This window comes from Mirounga angustirostris, unplaced genomic scaffold (genome assembly GCF_029215605.1).
Source record: "Mirounga angustirostris isolate CCGP_5_RB_7025 unplaced genomic scaffold, mMirAng1.0.hap1 SCAF_7, whole genome shotgun sequence".
In the NCBI taxonomy this organism is placed as follows: Eukaryota; Metazoa; Chordata; class Mammalia; order Carnivora; family Phocidae; genus Mirounga; species Mirounga angustirostris.
Window position 1 is genome coordinate 140,492,231 of NW_026991715.1, and position 18,880 is coordinate 140,511,110.

The 18,880-nt window shown below is 44.5% G+C and overlaps 1 protein-coding gene across 3 annotated transcripts in view; it reads right to left on the bottom strand.

Moving 5' to 3' along the window:
• The window catches only part of BASP1 (brain abundant membrane attached signal protein 1), an 83,827-nt gene that overhangs the window by 41,407 nt on the left and 23,540 nt on the right, over positions 1 to 18,880 (bottom strand). The window contains exons 1-2 of one of the 3 annotated variants that reach the window (XM_064596831.1): positions 11,179 to 11,389; positions 10,085 to 10,168 (exon numbers count right to left, since the gene is read on the bottom strand). The exons of 1 other annotated variant lie outside the window; for it this stretch is intronic. The gene's annotated coding sequence lies outside the window, so the exon portion shown is untranslated. Of the gene's footprint in view, positions 1 to 10,084; positions 10,169 to 11,178; positions 11,390 to 18,880 lie in introns of those variants that run through there. One more of the 3 variants, XM_045863193.3, reaches the window with a different exon arrangement.

An 18,880-nucleotide genomic window follows, 5' to 3' on the forward strand; every position in this document is an offset into this window, starting at 1 on the left:
CATGGCTGCAAAATTACCAAATAACAACTTCCAAATACAGCCCCTTCTGCCTTTGCAGAAGCATTTTTACAAACCTCAGTATTTAACAAGGAATGCCACCGCACAAATGCGCACCCCTACCGCCCTCAAGATCAGACTATCATCAGGTAGGGTGATCGGCTAACATATTCTCAGAATCAGATTCAAATGGAAATGCCAATGAAACCTCGCACTCTCACCACAGTGCATTTTAGCATTCTAACACATTTATGTAAGCAGATAATTTCTCTACCAGGTAAACTATGCAAACAATTGCTAACATGCCAGGGCCTGCTGCTAATACTAACAACTGTCTAAATGCCCTAAGGGATTGGGTTTGGTTGGGTGGGTTTTGCAGATCTATCTCCCCCATGTTACACCTTCTTCCCATAGGAATCATGCCCCAACTCAAAACTGGCTTGGGGTTTTTTTTTGTTTTTTTTCACTCCCCTTAGAGACAACGGTCACATTTTTTGCAGTATTACATCACTCTGGACTTCTTTGCCCTTTATCTGAGATTCCTGGCTACTTCACTACAGAAAGTAATGACAAAAGATTCTCCTTTGGTAGAATGCCTAGCCAATTGAGATCAATACCAGAAGGAGAACTGCAAGTAGGAGCTCTCGGCTTAGAGCAGGCAAGTTAAAGGGAACATGAGTTCATCTGTCCTAATTTGCTAACTGCTCCCTCTAACCATTACCTGCTCTCCTTCCCATTGCAGTATTTGCTGTTGGAAGCAAGGATACAAAGACTGAGTTAGTACTGACAGCACTCAAGTTCAAAGTGCAACAAAGTGATATTTTATAAGCAGGAAGGGCTAATGAACAGGGCTTTTGGGGTGAGGCGGAGCAATGTGAAGCCTACGGACATTTAGATTCACTTTTACAAAAATTCACTTTTGGTGGGCACGTGGGTGGCTCAGTGGTTAGGCGTCTGTCTTTGGCTCAGGTCATGATCCCGGGGTCCTGGGATTGAGCCCCGCATCGGGCTCCCTGGTCGGCGGGGAGTCTGCTCCCCTCTCATGCTCTCTCTCACTCTCTCTCTCTTAAATAAATAAAATCTTTTAAAACATTCACTTTTGGTTACATTCCCTGCACTCAAAAGTTGGTGGAAAGTTAAACATGAGATCTTAGAAATACTGAGTACTCCTTTCCCGCCGAGTTTATTCCATTTACAACTACCACTCTTACCTTAGTGAAATCATGTGTTGTAATTCCATTGTGCAGTTACTTCTCTCTGCATTGTGGCCAGTTGGGGTCTCCTAGGATGACCACCCACCCAAGAGACTTTAGGACAGATGAAATAAAGCTAAACTCTCTGGGTGGTGGAAACAAAACCAGTTAGAACAGAAAGGGCAGAGGGGAATGGAGTGAGCTATTGGTGTTTTTGTCTCTTGCACCAATGAAACCTTCGGTGAGACTTTTCAGTCCTTAGTTAACCACTGGCTTGGAGGAGGGAGAAGAGTAACATTCAGATGGTAGTCACATGAAGAAACACATACCTGAGAAACCATTATGAATCTTGTATTAACAACCTTGTGGAGAACATTGTTACAAACACCTGTTACTATTTGCCTGAAAGCCAAGCCCTGGAAATTCTAGAACCGGGTTTCCAAAGCCCAGTTAGGTAAACCCTAGGAATTCAAGGCTTGAGGTCTCGACAAAAGATCACCAGGGCTACTGCGGAAATCTGAGTGCTGTTAACAAACCTCCTTGTCGACAGGGCCTTATTCGGTGAGGTCGGGTGAACCTCCTTGTCAACAGAGCCTTCCTTATTCACTGAGGTTGGGTGATCATGAGAAACCCCAGGAGCTATTGTCATCACCAACTGTTGAGATTCTTGCTTTTTTCCTTAGGAAAATGAGCCATTCAGACAAGATTCCAGACCACCTTATTTAATCATCTGAATATCTTTAGTAAACGCCCAAGTGGTCACGTAACCTCCCCCTATCTTCTTGATGAAATTCAGGATAAAGGAAAGGCACCTGGCATCTTCCCACCTATAGATCACTGATTTCTCTAGATTTGCCTTTTCCACAATCGTCTCAAATATGCCCAAGGCAAATACAGATGCTGCTCTTCTGTATTGAAACAGCTGAGAACATTTGTAAAGGTCAAAGACAGCAAATATTCCTCCAGCCCCTACTATTTTTGACAAGCTCAGAGAAGCTAAGACAGTACTCTACAAAGACCCATGAAGACCTTTCTTCTATATATCCTGAAGTAATAGGAGTGTTCTTACAGTTACTAGGTGGGTTGCCGTTGTTTTCTCTTTTGATACAGTGTTTCCCCAACTAGATGGTGTTACTATTTAACCTGGTACTGTATGAGTCAATGTGGTAACGGTCAACAGGTAAATGAGGGGGGTCTGTTCAAAATCGGTTTGCCAAGCAATCCAGGAAACTCGTAATTTAGAAAGCTCAACCAGCAAAGGCCGGTCTCTATTGTCTGTTTCTTCATCAACTTAAAAAAGAAGTTTTCACCTGGATTTATTTTAGGAATATACTTCTGACCTACAAAACTGTAATAATTAAAAGCATTATAAAAACCGTGAAGTCACTTCTGTATTGCAGGTTTCCCTGGAAAGAACATAAATTCATCAAAGCTTATTCTCCACTTATTGAAACATCTAAATAGATCATTTTAAATATGAAATTAAAACTGTCTCTCATCAGAAGTAAACTTACCACAGTTTCTCCAAGTGCAAAAGCACATAAACAATTCACATTGCTAAAAGAAGTTTAAAATACCTGATTATTAAGCTTTACAAAGTGTTTTTAACAACGTAAGTACTTAAGTGCCATATTTTCATGGCTGCTTCAGAAACCTGCAGCTCTTTTAAATACTCTAAATCGGCCCAAATACTATAAACGGCAATTCTGAAGAAAAACGATTAAATCTCGTGTTTTATGCAGCTCTCAAAGCAACAGGCCAGATAACACTAGGAACTGGCACAAAAGCTGGTGTCCACCCTTCTCCACAACACTGCACACTGGATCTTCCAAGAGACACCTTGAGTATCCCTAGGGCACATTGCTGGACTGTTCCACTCACTTTACAGCCCCCAAATTAGTCTAAAGCCAGCTGGCTTTCTTGTCAACTGTGTACCCTCCCCCTCCGCAGCCCCCCAAGCCTGCACCACAGTTCGTTTTAGGAGGAAAACAAAGATGTGGACGCCAAAATTTAGTTTTATGAGCAAAGTTATTTTACTGCATGCCACAAATGCTTTTATGATGCAAGAAGAAAAGAGAGAGAAGTTGAAGGGGAAAGAGGACATGTAGGTAGTAAGGCAACAGCAGGAGCTTTCTGCAGACAAGACGTTACCAGTGGGTCCATCAAAGGCAGGAGAGATTCTTTCTGCAGAGGAGGGGAGAGAGGGTAGCAGGGAGAGACACACAGGATCAGGACTGGATTTTCAAAAAATGGTACCAGGGTAAAAGAACGGCAGGAATTTAAGTTGCAGACATTGAGTACGAGTTTGACTCAATTCCCCAGAAGGGAGGGGCAGCAGGACTGTGGCTTTATTGGGAAATAACCTGGTTTTCCACTCGGCCACTAACCAGCTCAGGAGACTTTGAGTAAGCCACTAACTTTCCTAAGACCCTTTTCAGTTCCAAAATAAGTGTTTAGGTCATGAGCTTTTCAAACTTACTGTTAGGATGACACAAGTATTTACAAAAGGCTGAAGGTGTAGTTAGGATGGTATTTAAAAGCAGCCACCAATTTTCTGTAAATGAATCCTGCAAGGAGGCAGAATGAAAATGGGGTCACAAAGTTGGGACTCAGTTTGTTTCTCTCATCAGTCAACCCTAAGTACATAGCAGGAAGGGGGTCAAAAAGTATCTCTGTAGTATCTCAAAGGCAGAATTACAGGTAAGGCATCTGAGTGCTTATTTCCACTTGTGAAGTGTAATGAGAAAAGCGAAGGGGCCAACCAAAGCCACATCCACCTAAGAGTCCTTATTAGCCATCATCACCATCATCATCACCATCCAAGAAAAGGATGACTTAAGGATATTAGCTCATGTTCACTGTGACAAGAAGCACTTCTAATCTATAGGTCATTTAATGTATTTACTGATTAAATATTTATTCTGCATTGTATCTCTTCTAGATAAGTAATTTTTCATTGAAGAACTTAGGACAACTCTCTCTAAAAGAATACTGAAGATACCAATATTTCAGAAGGTCACCCACTTTATCCCACGTCCATCTGACTTAAGATAAAATGGCCAAGGTTTACGGCAAGTACCGTGTAGCACTGGACAGCAGAACAGGGCCATCAGACGTGGATTTGAATTCTAGGACTTTCTATTAACTCTACAATCTCACATACATTATTGAGCCCTCCATTTTTCATTTATTCCTGGGTAAAATGCATTCTACAATTTGTTTGAGGGGATAAAATTCAATTAGAGCATATGATATACAAGAAATATCAACAAATGTCCTATCTCCTCCTTTAACTTCTCCAGATTAAACAGTAACAACAAAAAAAACAAGCTTTCACTGGGGAAAATTTTTAAAAGATACAACATCCATATCCAAAACATTTCCTACAGTGAATGCCTGACAGATAAAGCAAAATATAATTTCCCTCCTGAATCCCTAAGATTCAAAAGCTGTTTGAAAAAAACTATTGAGAAAATTATTTAACTAGGATGCCTGGGTGGCTCAGCCAGTTAAGCTCCTGCCTTTGGCTCAGGTCATGATCCCGGGGTCCTGGGATGGAGTCCCACGTTGGGTTCTCTGCTCAGCAGGGAGGCTGCTTCTCCCTCTCCCTCTGTTCCCCAACTCATTCTCCCCCTCCTCATAAATAAAATCTTAAAAAAAAAAAGAAAGAAAAATGATTTAACGAAAATGAAAATGACTTTACCTTCACCTAACAGCAAAACTCAAGTGTCCAGAAGGACAAATACAAATAAATCACTTGGGCAGATCCCTGAATTAAATGCCTAAAAGGGTCAAACTGATTCCAGGATCCTTCAAACCCAAATATCTGAAACTCCAAAGAACTTCCTTCTAGCTTTTAAGAAGCCAGGGTGACTAAGGTCTCCACGGGGATAATTCCAAAAATTCCGTGAACAGGTGACAATACCTTTACATTCCTGAATAATACAAGTTTTTTACTCTTTGGCATGGGGCAGTGGGGATGTGGGCAAGTGTATATACCACGTGTCCTCAGAATTTTAAATATCAAGACTGGTTTATATCAAGCTCAGTATTAATGACTAAGATACTCCTTTCAAATGCAAAGGAATGCATCTTGATTCAGGACACAACAAAACTGCCTACTTTCAGGAATCTGAATGAATTACTCTATTGCCCAGCAGGTCATACAGTTTTGCCCAGATCTCAACCTTATCAAAACCGTAAGCCCTTCTCTGAAGGTCTCTGAAGTTGCCAGGACTTTCACTTTTTTTTTTTCCATTTTAATATCAGTTCAATATGGGGGCTGGGTTTGTATCAATCGACCCACTACGGACTTTTGAAACTAGGACAAGTGCCCTGGCAACATATTCAAGGTATCATGGCTACACCCGGCAGGCTTTCCTAACCACACACTTCTACGTTCTACCAACTTCGGTCCAAGGCATCACCACAGACCTGTTTCTCGATAATGACCTCTTCCAAAGAAGCACGTAAATAGCTCTAAACATAGAGCAAAGCTGGTTCTCTCACTTTATGGTGAATGTGCCTTGTTACAAAGACGTGCAGAATATGTGAGACAGTCTGATGATTTCACTTGATCCTTACAAAAACTCTATATTGTAACCCCCATTTTATAGATGAGGGTTGAGGCACAGAGAAGCCAAGCAATTTGCCAAAGGCCACACAGCTAGTAAACAACCCAGTGAAGCTGGCTCCGAAGTCCCAACTCTACCACACCTAGCTCTTCAAATCATGCTCCTACACCATGTACAATGGCTAAAATATATATTTCAAAGAGGAGTTTAAGCAACTAACCGGTGAAACCCAGTCCTTTCTAAGATGAAGAAAAAATAATCAATTCAAAAACAAGTTCATAAAATGTTTAAGCGATAAGGAGGAAATATTGTGCAAATGCTTTGCCTTCCCCACTAAATGCCGTTTTTCTATATTATCTTGAAATGTTTTCTAATGCCCTGGGCCCCTGGTGTGCATGCAGATGGTTTCTATTTCTAAATCTCCAAAGCTTTCAGGAATTTATTCCTAGACTTTGAAACCTGCTCACTTGCAACCTCCCCTCACCAATGGCCTTAGCTAGTCAAAAAACTCTTTTTTGTTGCTGTTGTTCAAAAAAATCGACTCTCTGGAAAGCCTGATTTTTTAATTTAAATCCTCAGGTTGCAGAAGAAGGCAAATCCACTACAGGACTCTCTCTGCATCCATGTCGCCCATTTCTGACTTCCAGAGGGAAAAAAGAGAATGCGGTTTAATCAGTGTTGCAGTGTTGTTACTCTCGATGTGGTTCACTGGACACTTACCTAGATGTCTGTCTTAACAGTGATGGAGGGAACAGCATTTAACCGAACCTTCCTTTGGCAGGCTGGGAGCATCTGTGGCTTTAGGACTACCCCTCTATTTTCTCAAAAGAATGTATGTCACCTCCTGAGTTATATAAGCAGCCATGGGAAATTTAAGGAGGGTGGCTACCCTGACTCCATTCAATCCACTTTTGGGCAAATTCCCATACAGCGTCCCATTAAATTTCAAATATGTACATGGATGAGGACAGTAGTTAGCAATTGTGATATTTGAGCATCTCTGAAATTGAAATAATCTGATTTCTAACTGAATACACTGAAACCCACAGGTCCTGAATAATCAGCATGGGACAAAAATACAGCTCAATATACAGAAATTAGTTAGTGATGTCACTCACACGACTGTTGAAAATGCAGACTGAGAGGTCAAGAAGCCTCCGAGAGCTAGCTATTGTGCTTATGCACATTTTAGCCGTATGTGTGGTCCTTATTATCGTGAGAAAATAAGAATTATTCCCCCAACTTTACAACTGAAGAAAGTGAAATCCAGAGAGGCTTGAAGTCATTTTCCCACAGTGGTTTAGCCAGTGTCTATAGAGGTTTTTCAAACCCAATTACTTTCCACTGAGCTTAGGGAGTCTCCCCAAATGCACCTCCTCAAAACACACTGAAAAAAAAAAAATTCTGGGCTATTCACAATCTCAAAGCTATTTCTTGATTATCAATCTACCACAATTAAGCCAAAGAGTAAAGTTCATGTTGTATTGGCTTATCCGAAGTCTTAAGAAACTGGAATAAATGTAAAGAATTGGGTGGGTTGAGAAAACTTGATGAAATGCTAGATGCTGCACCCATTTCCCCCAAGAACAACTTGTCTACATCCTCCGTTTTTCCTCAGCCGTTAGGTGGCTTCCAGTTCACCAGCTAAAACGGTCATTAAGACGTCAACCTTTGATACAGAAGATGTAAAATGAGTAGGTATAACTCCATGTACGCTAAAGCCCTAAGCAAATCAGAGCATCTCTTTCCACAAAATCAGACACCAAAAGCAATTGCTCCTGACACACGATAGTTGACAGGCCTTTTCTGGATATTTTTCAAAATAAAATTTTAGAAGAGATCAGAAAAATAAGACAGAACAATTTTATTAAGTCCTTTATTTTGTAAGCATTGTTGATTATGGCTTTTTATTTCAGTGGTGCTTCGCGTGAGTTTTTAAGCCTGTAAATGAGCATCTTAATTTAAGATGTTCAAGGCAACCCATTTGTTTCACACTGCTAGAAATTGGAAATGAGTTTCTTAGGACACTTGGTAGGCTCCCCCATTCAAGTACTTATTTAGAAAGACCAAAAATTGATTATTTTCCAAAGACCAGTATTAAGCACTATAAAATAACCAATAACCATATAAAATTCTACACCAACTAGTTTAGCTTTATATCATTAATAAGATTTCATTTTATTGCCTATGTATACATAATGTGTATATATGAGCGTGTGTTTAATGTATATACCCATGTGTATTTACATGGCACCTTAAAACATGTTTGGATTTTGCAGGTTTTTACAAAACTACTGTGTATAACACACAGACATCCATTTTACAGTGACCAAATCTCCCCCAAACCTAAGTTTTCCATACTTTGCTTATCTTGACCATGGAATGAAAAATGGTTTTTAAACTGTTCTTAATGTGAATTTGTTTAAAAAAAAAACAAAAAAAACCACAAAAACTAAAGAGGCAGAACACATCACATCTTAGACTATGATATGATGTTTTCTAGTAAATCCAGTAAGATTATAAAGATGCCTCCAAGGACAGAGAGCCAAAGCCCTTAGAGCTTCCTCTGTTGGACACATTCAGATTAGGGTGGTCCAGCAGGAGAGAATGTGCTCTTCTGCATGCCATAATGAAAGCATGAGCACCAGTTAAAGACAAGAATGCCACTGTTGGTATGCTTATTGTTGGCGCATTTTGTCAAAAGGCCCATTAACTCCCTTTCTCCACCTGCTAAGGACTGTCAAAAAACTAGCTGGATAAAAGAATAAGGTAACGGATGATTTTTTCAAATTCAGTTTAAAAATTACCTCGCTTAAAACCCTAAGACTCACTGAATTGGGGCATATTGGTATATATTTGTTATCAAAGTCCATCTACACTCCAACTCACTTTTCCCTCAAAAACATAACCTAAAGGGAAAAAAAAATGAAAAAAAAAAAAAAAAACTGCTGATAGCCCTCTAAACCATAATAAGCCGCTCAACAGTAAGGAATAGAGAGGGTACCAGCCAGCTATCCTATCAAGTACAGGCCCTGATATATTAAATGTGATCAATATCAATATCCTTTTATTAAAAGGAACAAAAGAGATGACTTCCATTTGCCTGCTACATGTCATCCCACCAGGGTGTACTGAGAATACTAAACATAAAATTCTTAACGGGCCATTGCAAAAATATGGTATTTAGCTATTTTATATCCATAAGTCACCTTTTGGATGGTAGAATAAAGTAGCCCCCAAAGCCAAAAAGAAATCTAAATGGCCATAACCTAGATAATACACCATTTTTAAGAAAATCGACCAAAGGTATATGTATCATGGCTTCTGTTAGATAATGCCAAAAAAAAAAAAAAAAAAAGGAAGCATTATGAATTCAATCAACCATCTTCACCCCAACAGCCCTGGTTGCCTTCTTCCTCCTTTCTCCCCATCAGTGATTTCCATCTCCATGGGGCTGGCCTTTTGGGATCCCTAGTGAAACAATGAGGCAGGAATCAAGAGAAAACAGACAGGCTTAGGATTCTGACAAGGTAACCATTTTCTCTGCTCTGGGTTTCGTAGGCCATCTTGTTCCTATAAACGCCAAAATGTCTTAATTTCTCCCAAGTAGTGACACTAGGGGCAGATAGCCACTGTCAGTTTTTGAAAGCCATGTCCCTTCATTAAAGGACCAGCAGCAAAAATCTGTCAAATGGTTAACTGATGCAAATCGAGGGCCACCATCACTGCGGTGCAATATGTTACAGAAAAAAAGAACAATGGACAGTACTAGAAAGGAAAAGAGCAGTGTTCGGCCACGAAAATATTTAATGCACAGTTTGCTCTCATCACCAAGGGCAATCTTATTTTTCGTCAGCTGAAATCGCTAAGAAAGCAAAAGACGAGAGGTAACCTGAAAAAGAAGAAACACACACACACGGGGGGGGGGGGGGGGACTGTCATTTGTGTCCAAGGATTTCACGCCACATTTAGGGCAAACGCCTTTGTTCCTCGGCCTCGGAAGGGAGCGGGTGGGTGGGTGGGTGGGTGATGGAGAGAGATCAGATGGGGCTGCCGGGGCCCTCCACACCCTGCTCTCCGGCGCATGCGCGAGGCCGAGACAAAGGAATAGGTAATTACGGTCGCGATTCATTCATTTTGCCCGCAGTGCTGAGGCTCTGTTCGCCCCGGCTGCAATCCCGGGGAGGCTGATCCGCACCCCTGCAGCAAAACGACCGCCTCGATGCGACTGTTGGGTTTTAACCCCCGCCATTACACGTGCTCGTGGCCTCGCGGGACGCCGAGGTGTGTCAACCCTGTTCAAGGTACTAAAATACGCACCCGTGAGCGCGGTGCTGATTTCGGAAGGGTGAGGATTACACGGCAAAGGTTGTCCACGGAGTTCGTTTCCAGGCGGAAATGTCTCTGGGGAAGCAGATAAGGAGCCCGGCCGAGCGCTCGATGAATATGCATGCAGAGAATGCGGTTTGTCAGCCGCGCGTCGTGCGTGCGAACGGATCCAGGGATTCCGCAATTTTTATTTTTCGGGGGGGGGGGGCGTGGGGAGGGAGACAGGAACCGGGCGTCGGGTTTCAGCGTTAGCGCTTTCGGCAAGACCTGCTAAGCCCCAAGCCTTCGCTCCCGGCGGGGCTGGGCCGTTGGGGACGGCGCGCTGTCAGGCTCAAGACCACACCCTCGCGGCCGGGGCATCTCTGGGCCCGAGCCTCGAAAAAGTAGCTCCGAGATGGCCCACAGGTTGGCGGAAGGCAATCCGGCCACGTCCGAGGCTGTGGCTCTGACCGGCTCAGACGTGCCTCAGGAGGCAGCTGCCGTGGGAACCTCGCGCCCCTTGGCCACCGCAGGCCACGATTCAGGAGTCCCCCGGGTCAAAGGACCCCTTTGAGAAACCAAAGAGGCGCCTCCCTCCTTCCGATCGCACCAGACCCCGTATCCTTCCCCCCCCACTCCCCCCCCCCCATCTTCTGCCGCGGCGCCCCGCGCACCGAGCGCTTTCTTCCGGGCCGTGAGAGGTTCCGATGACAGACCCGCTCCGTTCAGCCCCACAGAACCGTCTCCCCGGGACTCAGGGCGTTTCAAGCGTTTCGCATTCGACAATCTCCTCCTTAAGGGCAGCTTCCCTCCCGCCACCCACCCCCAGCTCCGTTTGGCAGACTCGCCACCCCCACCTCCTTCCCACCCTCCGGGAGGCTGGAGCCACCCACCCTGGGCCCCCAGCACCCCGAAGGGCGACGGGAACCTCGCGGAGGGCCCCCACGCTGGGCGCCGTCTAACCAGGCCCGCAGCGCCCCCCGCCCCGGCCGCGGCGCGGAGAGAACAAAGGGCCTCGAGGTGGGGCGGGGGCGCACAGAGGCCCCCGGGCAGCCGGCGCCCCGGGTCCGCGGGGGCGGTGGGGCCGCCGGGGCGCGCCTCCTTACCGGCTCTGGGTGCCTGTGCCGCCCCTGGGTGAGCGCGGTGCCGCCGAGGGGCCCGGGTCGCAGGCGTCGTCCGGCCGCTGCCTGGCCGCAGGCGGAGGCTCTCTCCCCGGCTCGACGGCGGAGCCCGGCGCGAGGAGCGAGTTGGAGCGCTGCCGCCGCCGCCGCCGCCGCTGCCGCTACTGCCGCCGCCGCCGCCGCTGCAGCCTCTGCATTTCTCGCGCCCGCGCTCCCCCTCCCCTTCCTGCCCAGCGCCCTCCCCCGGCGCGTCCGCCCGCCCAGCCTCCCGCCTCCCGCGCACCCCGCCCGCCTCCCTCCAGCCCGGCCCCGCCCGCCTCCCTTCAACTCCCCTCCATCCCGCTCCCCTCCCTGCGCCCCGGTGGTCCCCCTCCCCTTCCCCTCCCCTCCGCCCCCCTGCCCCTCCTGCCTGTCCTCATCTGCCCACCACGAGGGCTTCCCGCTCCCCCTCCCTCCCCCCTCCTGTCCTTTCCCGCGCCCCCCAGCCCTGCGCCGCCTCCCCTCCCCCGCCGCGCCAGGGCTGTCTGTGGGCCCTTCCCTCTAATCTCTCTCTCTCTCTCTTTCTCCCCCCCCCCCCCCTTGGAATGGTTGGATAGGAAGCGCTCGGTCTCGCTCAGTCTTAAGGGGCTGCCTCGAGGTGAGGAATGACGCCCCCGCCACCTGCTACCCTTCTCAGCACCCCAGTCCCGCTCGCGCGCGACGTCCGCCTGAGATTCCGATACCTGGACGCGCGCTGAGGTTGAGGGTGACCTGGTGGCTCCCCTCAGCCCATCAAGACAGATGTCCTCGGGGTTGAGGGTGGCTGCTAACTGCAGGCAAGTCTGGGCGGCGCCCCCGCGGACCAGACGAGCTGGGCAGGCGGCTCCTTCGCACGCTGGGCTGAGCCTGGAGTTCTGCGGCTTGGGACTAGCGCGACCGCCGAGGTCCACCTTAGTGGGGTGGGCGGCGTCCCCCTGCAAGGATGCTCTCGGGACTTGGGAGAGGAAGGAGAAAGGACAAGAGCCCGAGGAAAGGAACCGTCGGTGTTTTATGTCTGTGCTTGAAAAGAGGCAGCCAGTTCCCGGGAAGACTGGGTTAGCCGAGGCAACCCTTACAGGGCTGCCTAGAAGCGCACAGGTCCAAGCCTTGGCCAACTACGACGTGTCGGGTGGCTTGAGGCACCGCCACTTTAACACCAGGACATAAAATAACCGCCAGGGTGGGGTCGTATGCCCACCTTGCTTCTCTGTTGGCAAGAAGCAAATGCGAAAAATAACGTAACATGACAACGCTTACAACGGCAGCACTTTCCTTAGACAAAAGCCGATTTTACCTTCCCGCGACCATCCGAACCTTTGGAACTTTTATTTGCGGCATTTTGGCGCCCTCTGGCTGTGCGTGGATTGCTTTTGATTGAGTTGCAAGATCGCCTTCAAGGTGGATCTGCGCTCCTGACCTGTGCGTGGATTTGCGGGTAGGGTTGTCCTCCAAAATGACCAAATGCCACCATAGTTAAAAGGGAGGACGCCAAAGGCAAGTGCGTCCGCATTCAACTGAGGAAAGGTAAGTCCATTTTCAGTTAACAGGAAAAAACTTATCAGAACTTAACTACATTTAAATGAAGCAGGGTGCCAATGTCAACCCAATACTGTATTTTGCTAGAAGCTATGCAGGGGAAACACTAGACTATCGGACTGAACGGATATTTACAGTTCATACGTGACCACAACAAATTAAACACGTGCAAGCTGGAAATGTTCACATTTTAACCAAAAGGGGATAAGAAAAAAAAATGGTGATTTTTGTTTCTATGTAGTTTTTTTTCCTTTCTTTTCTTTTCTTTTTTTTTTTTTTGCCATTTAAATGAAATAGCAAAGAAGTAAATATAACACAAGAACAGGGAAGAAAATTACAAGTAGGGTTGCCTCCAAAGCATTTTATATATTTGAACATTTATGCTCAATAATTTCATATGTTCAATGTATGTTCCTCATTCCAGAACAGCATCTATGAGGCTATATGCCGGTTTTCTCAACCTCCTGTTTGGGGCAGGTAATTTTTTTATTTTGGATGGGAGAGGGGAGGAGCGGGGACTGTCCTGGGCTCTGTTGAATGCTTTAGTCTCCCTGTTGGCCTTTACCCACTGGTCACCAGTAGTGAGTATACGCGCGTGTGCACACACACACGCACACACACATAGACACACACTCTACCATCACCACCACCACTAACATGACGCCAGTTGGGACAACCAAAAATGTCTCCAGACATTGCCAAATGTCCCCAGAAATCACTGCAGGTTGAAAACTGCTGGACTATAAATTTTAGGTCATCTTGAGCAAGCCTCCAAGTTTTTACTTTATCAAATCAAATGATCATTTGCAATTTTATTAAAGCTCAAGGCATTTACTGAATGTATTTGTTAAGACATCTGAGTAGTTATTTCATTAATATTCAGTTTTTAGCTCTGTGATCTTTCAGACATATCCGTCATCTGAAAATTAGTAAATGTAAGTTCCTATTGTGTTTGCTTGAGAAGCCTCTGAATGTTATCTTCTTTCTATTTTCCCTTTGTCCATTTTTTCAAAAAAAAAAAAAAGAGAGAAAGAGAGAGACAATACAGAAAAAAATGTTTGTTACCTTCAGTGCTTCTGGCCAAATGTTCATGACGGAGAAAACAAGCCTTTCAAAGGTATGATTAGAAAACAGATCACAGGTTACCATAGAAATAAGAGGCAAAAGCTTACACCAATGAGACTGTGTCTCATCAATTTTATCTCCCATCAGATTTAGTTATCCTTTTAAAGGATTTCTTTTAGGAATTCTTCTTTAATGAAACAATGATGTAACTGGTTGATAGTGCTTTAATCCCAGAATTTGTAGACATGTATCAAATGGTGACCAAAATGTTACATCTCAATCCATTATTACATAAAATCCAATGTGGTGATGTTTTTAGTCTGACTTTTAGTCGTTCTTCTAACATCTTACATTTTTAAGGTGCATGCTCTTGAAAAATTTTTAAAAACACACACTTAGGGAATTCATGAATAAGCATTTGAAGCTCTGGAGTTTAAAAAACTTGTTAACATTAACTATTGTGGACATCACTAGCTGCTTAGATTATAAACTAATGGACTTGGATGCATACGTTAAAGGTGCAATTTATGACAAATTTAATTACCTGTCAACATTACACTCGTGAAAATAAAAACTGCTTTACTCTCCAAATGGAATGAATATATTTTAATAAACAAAGCTGCACTTCCTGGGTTGTAAAATGAATTCTATTGTCATTTTCAGTTGCCTGCATAATTTGCTTCAGTGAAGCATAACGTGCATTATGAAAATACTCAACAAAAAGACAAATTATTCAGTGACTACTGATTTTTCCTAAAAGATTTGCCCAAGAATTGCTTGCAATATAATGGACACATTGTCACTTAAGTTACTAGTCAGTTTCCAAGATCTTCAGCGTGTGTTCAGCTTTCCAAATTGTTATCGAGTGCATCAATGAAGGCGTCTACAAGAGATTAGTGTCTAGACCTCATGTCACCTCCAACCCTCACCCACCTCTCCTCTCTCTGGGCCTCTGAAATCAGCCACCCAGGCCTGGCATCTTCCTCACTTCCCCTTCTTTTCTCCTAAATAGTAAAAAGGATTAAGGCCCCAAATAAAAGATATAGGCCAACGTGAGTGAAACAAAAGCATGGTGACATACTGTCACCCATGTTACCCCAGCCACCCTTGCTTGACATCTTTCTGGCTAGCTCCCGTTGAAGGCCACTGGGGTAACCCAAACCCTCGGAGACCCAGACAGAGGATTTGATCACTTCAGCTCTATACATAAGTACTGGGCGGATAACCGAATCTCTGTAAATGTTCAAAGACCTGACCTACAAATTACGAGCTTTATAAAGGCAGACAGCCAATATTACATAAGAAAGTGTACGGCTTTCATTCCCCTGAAATATATTTATGATTTTTAATCAAAGGAAAATATTGAAATCTTTAAATGTATTCCGTCTTTCTCCCTTCCTACCCTCCCCACCCTCCCATGATCACAACCTCACCATTCACATCCCCAAGTGAAAGGACTTCCTTCGTTTCAATCAGTGTTGCTCAAGCAGGTGCTCTTTTGCTTCCCAGAGCACAGGTGGCAATATCTAGAGGCATTTGGGGGGAGAGGGTGCAAGTGAGAAAGTGCTCCTGGCATCTAATGGGTAAAAATCAGCGTTGCTGCTAAACATCCTATAGTACGCCCAGAACAGCCCCACAACCCGCAATTACCCAGTCAAAAATGCCCATAATGACAAGGTTGAGAAACCTTGGTTTAAAAGAGCATGAAGTTGGAAAAGACTTGATTTAAGAGCACATACTGCAAGGGGGTCTGCCTCTTGCTGTGCGTCAGGGTGTCTAGCAGGCAGTGGGTGTGGAGGGACGACATGGAGCAGAGATTTTCCTTTAAGCAGGGGCCCACCATGCAGCCTGAGTCCTTCACTGGCCACCCTCCCTGACTATAACACAAATCTGAGCAGGAGCTTCGAGAGCAGTGCCAAAGATTAACATCAGGGATTTTGAATTCCAGTCTCTGTTACTACATGTTGAGGAACTGGAAGAACACGACTTGACCTGGCTTCCCAATTTCAGCCTCCCCTTTATGTCCTGTAAAACGTTAGCTGGGAAACCTGAGCAAACATGTATTTAGTATAAAGCCTCGGACATGGACTTGGAAAGAGCCAGCTGGCCTTGGCACTATGTTAGGAACATTTTTGCCCAAGATAAAAGGCAGATTTAAAACAATCTCATACTCCACCTGAATGTTCCCGTTCCCACCTCTCTTCTCCCTTTGGTACACTGTAATTTCTGCCCCCCCCCCCATCCCATCAGTCCCCAAATACTTTTCTACTCACCAGCATTTTCTATTAAGGAAATACATCAAACCAATGATAAAGGGTGTTTGCCTGACTCACATACAAGGGCTTTTTCTAGACGGTGCCCACCTGTTTCTATAGACATAGGGCAGGGTATTAAAGCAGAGGGACCTCAGTCTTAGGAAAACAGTCCTTAATTCTTTGGCTGCACTTCCCCTATAATCATTTGTTAAAACCTCCAAAGAACAAGTTACTTTTAAATGGCATAAAGACAGTTGTAAAACAGTTACTCACATGCTTCTACTTTTGAATAAGGGAGACGGGAGAGGTTCTAGTGTTAAATAGCATGAACCTGAGGTCTAGCCCATTCCTTGTTACTACCTGCCTCTACTCTCAGATCAGCCCCTACAGGCAATTAAAATATTTTTACTTTAACTCCGATGCAAGGAATGGTGCCCAAAATAAATTGCTAAGTGCAAAAGCAAGTTGCCAAACAGAATGCAGAAGATGCACATTTTTGGTTATAAATTAATTAAAGGATGCTGCTTTGCCTACTTCTCCAAGTGCAAGTACTGTCCAAATTCCAATATTTCTACCCAACTCTGCTTTTTGGATAGACTCCCTAAGACCCCCAAATAGATGCCATGACCCTCTTGTGTCTCAAGCCCAGGAATCTCCTACTCAGACAAGGTCAAGTCAATGTCAGAAAGAATGATTTCCGAGCCAGGGTATTTGACACAAAGCACCATGGTCCCTGTCTTAAAGCATCAGTGTTACAAAAGGACTCGGAACAAAAGAGAAAAACAGTTTCATTGTAATTGAAATATTCATTTGATCAAAATCAAACACGAGGAAAGATGTCAAAAATTTCTGAAGTACTAAAGCAAGTTGCTGAACAGTCCATGTGGTATTGTGCTGTCAATAGATACGTGGGAATATTTTGTGGGGTTTTAGCCCAAACTGTTACCAGTGGCTCCCACTGAGAACTGGTATCATTTCAGAGGTGGGTGGAGGGTTGCTCAGCTTTCTAACATCGTGTTACACAGTTCTATGTTAAACAAATATTTTTGCAGTGACCATTCATTATTGTGGGAGGCAGAATATATAATCTGGTACGTTGCTCGGGAGACCTGTGCTGGGCTAAGAAACCATTTGGAGATTGCCTTCTCATCAGCTTTCCTGCTCTATGTTTTTTTAACACCATACTTCTACTTCTTGTAACTTCCTGCTTCTTCATCTTTAAACTGGTGGTTTGATTTAGACGAAGAATATGGCCTGACACTCCCCTTTCAGCTGCTGGACCAGGTCTCTGGGGGACCCCACCCCAGTCTACCTCGAATGCAAAAAAACACCCCTCCCCAGCTTTTGAGGTGGGGATTGCAGGAACAAGATGTTAACCTAGAGTTAGCGCCTACTGTGCCATCCATATATGAACTTACTTTTGACATCGATGGCCCCATAATCACACCCAACACTCTGTTTTCTGTACGTCTGTGTATCTGAATGATCTTCTATTACACAGCATTGCTGCTGATTCGAAATCACTTAAGCATTATATCTTCTATTGGAGGCCAATTATCTTCCTTTTTGTTTTTTACTCCCGATAACGCTGTTGTGACAACTTTAACACATAGTTCTCATCTTTTGAAATATTTTCTTGGTTTTAAATTTCTAGAAAGGGGATCCATCAATCACTGCTATGCTGCTTTTCATGGTTTTGTCCTCCAGTAAGATTAAACAAAAATCAGGGCAACCAAAAGAAACAAAGAGAATTCATTTCCCCAGAGATCCAACCCCAATACAGTTTATAACTTTTCACAGGTGCAAAATGTTTTTAAGTTGCATATATTTAATTAGGGACAGGTTCAGACTTTTTTTCCCCCCAATGTTGATTCACTGTATGGGTTTCATCTGCTCTAACAGTCTATCTCCTATGAAAGCATTATTATCAATTCTGTTGATAAAAGTCTTCTATTCATCCCTTTAATCATTTTTCAATGGGAAAGTTGATTTCATTCTTAGAGACCAGTTCTTTTTTTTTTTTAGATTATTTATTTATTTATTTGAGAGAGAGAGAGAGAGAGCACATGAAAGGGGGGAGGGTCAGAGGGAGAAGCAGACTCCCTGCTGAGCAGGGAGCCCGATGCGGGACTCGATCCCGGGACTCTGGGATCATGACCTGAGCCGAAAGCAGTTGCTTAACCAGCTGAGCCACCCAGGCGCCCCACAGACCAGTTCTCTTTGACCTCTGTTGCACTTGGCTGGAATAGGACTAGGAGAAGCAGCCCATCTTAGTGGCTGTGCAGACCAGCTTGATTTTTCGATATTAATGGTTCCAAGTCCTAACTGCCTCTGCTTTCTGGCTTTATGAGTTTGAGCACAGATCTTCATCTCTTTCAGTCTCAGTCTTTTCTTCTGGAAAATGGAAATATCTCCAACTTCACTAGGTTGGTCTGAGGATTCTACAAGAAAATTCATTTAAATCCCTCAGCCAATCCATGAAACACACCCAAAAAATGTGTCCGAAAGACACGGATGTTACAGCACCACCAGCAGAGCCACTGAGGAAGGAATAAAGTAAGAAGAGTCAATTAGGGAGAGGCGCGGGACAGCAGGGGTCGCCGTACTGGAAACCATAGCGCACAGAATCACTCTATGTTTGCACAAGAAACTTAGCTCTAAGCTTCCTGGCAGCCAAGAAAAGAAAGTCAAAATAGTATGGACTACTAACTGTCATCTAATAAAGGAAATGTTTGCCATGTGTCCAGAGGGACAAATCTTCTAAGCGATCGACTTTCAGAGGAATTTATCAACATAGCCCTTTATGTAAAGGA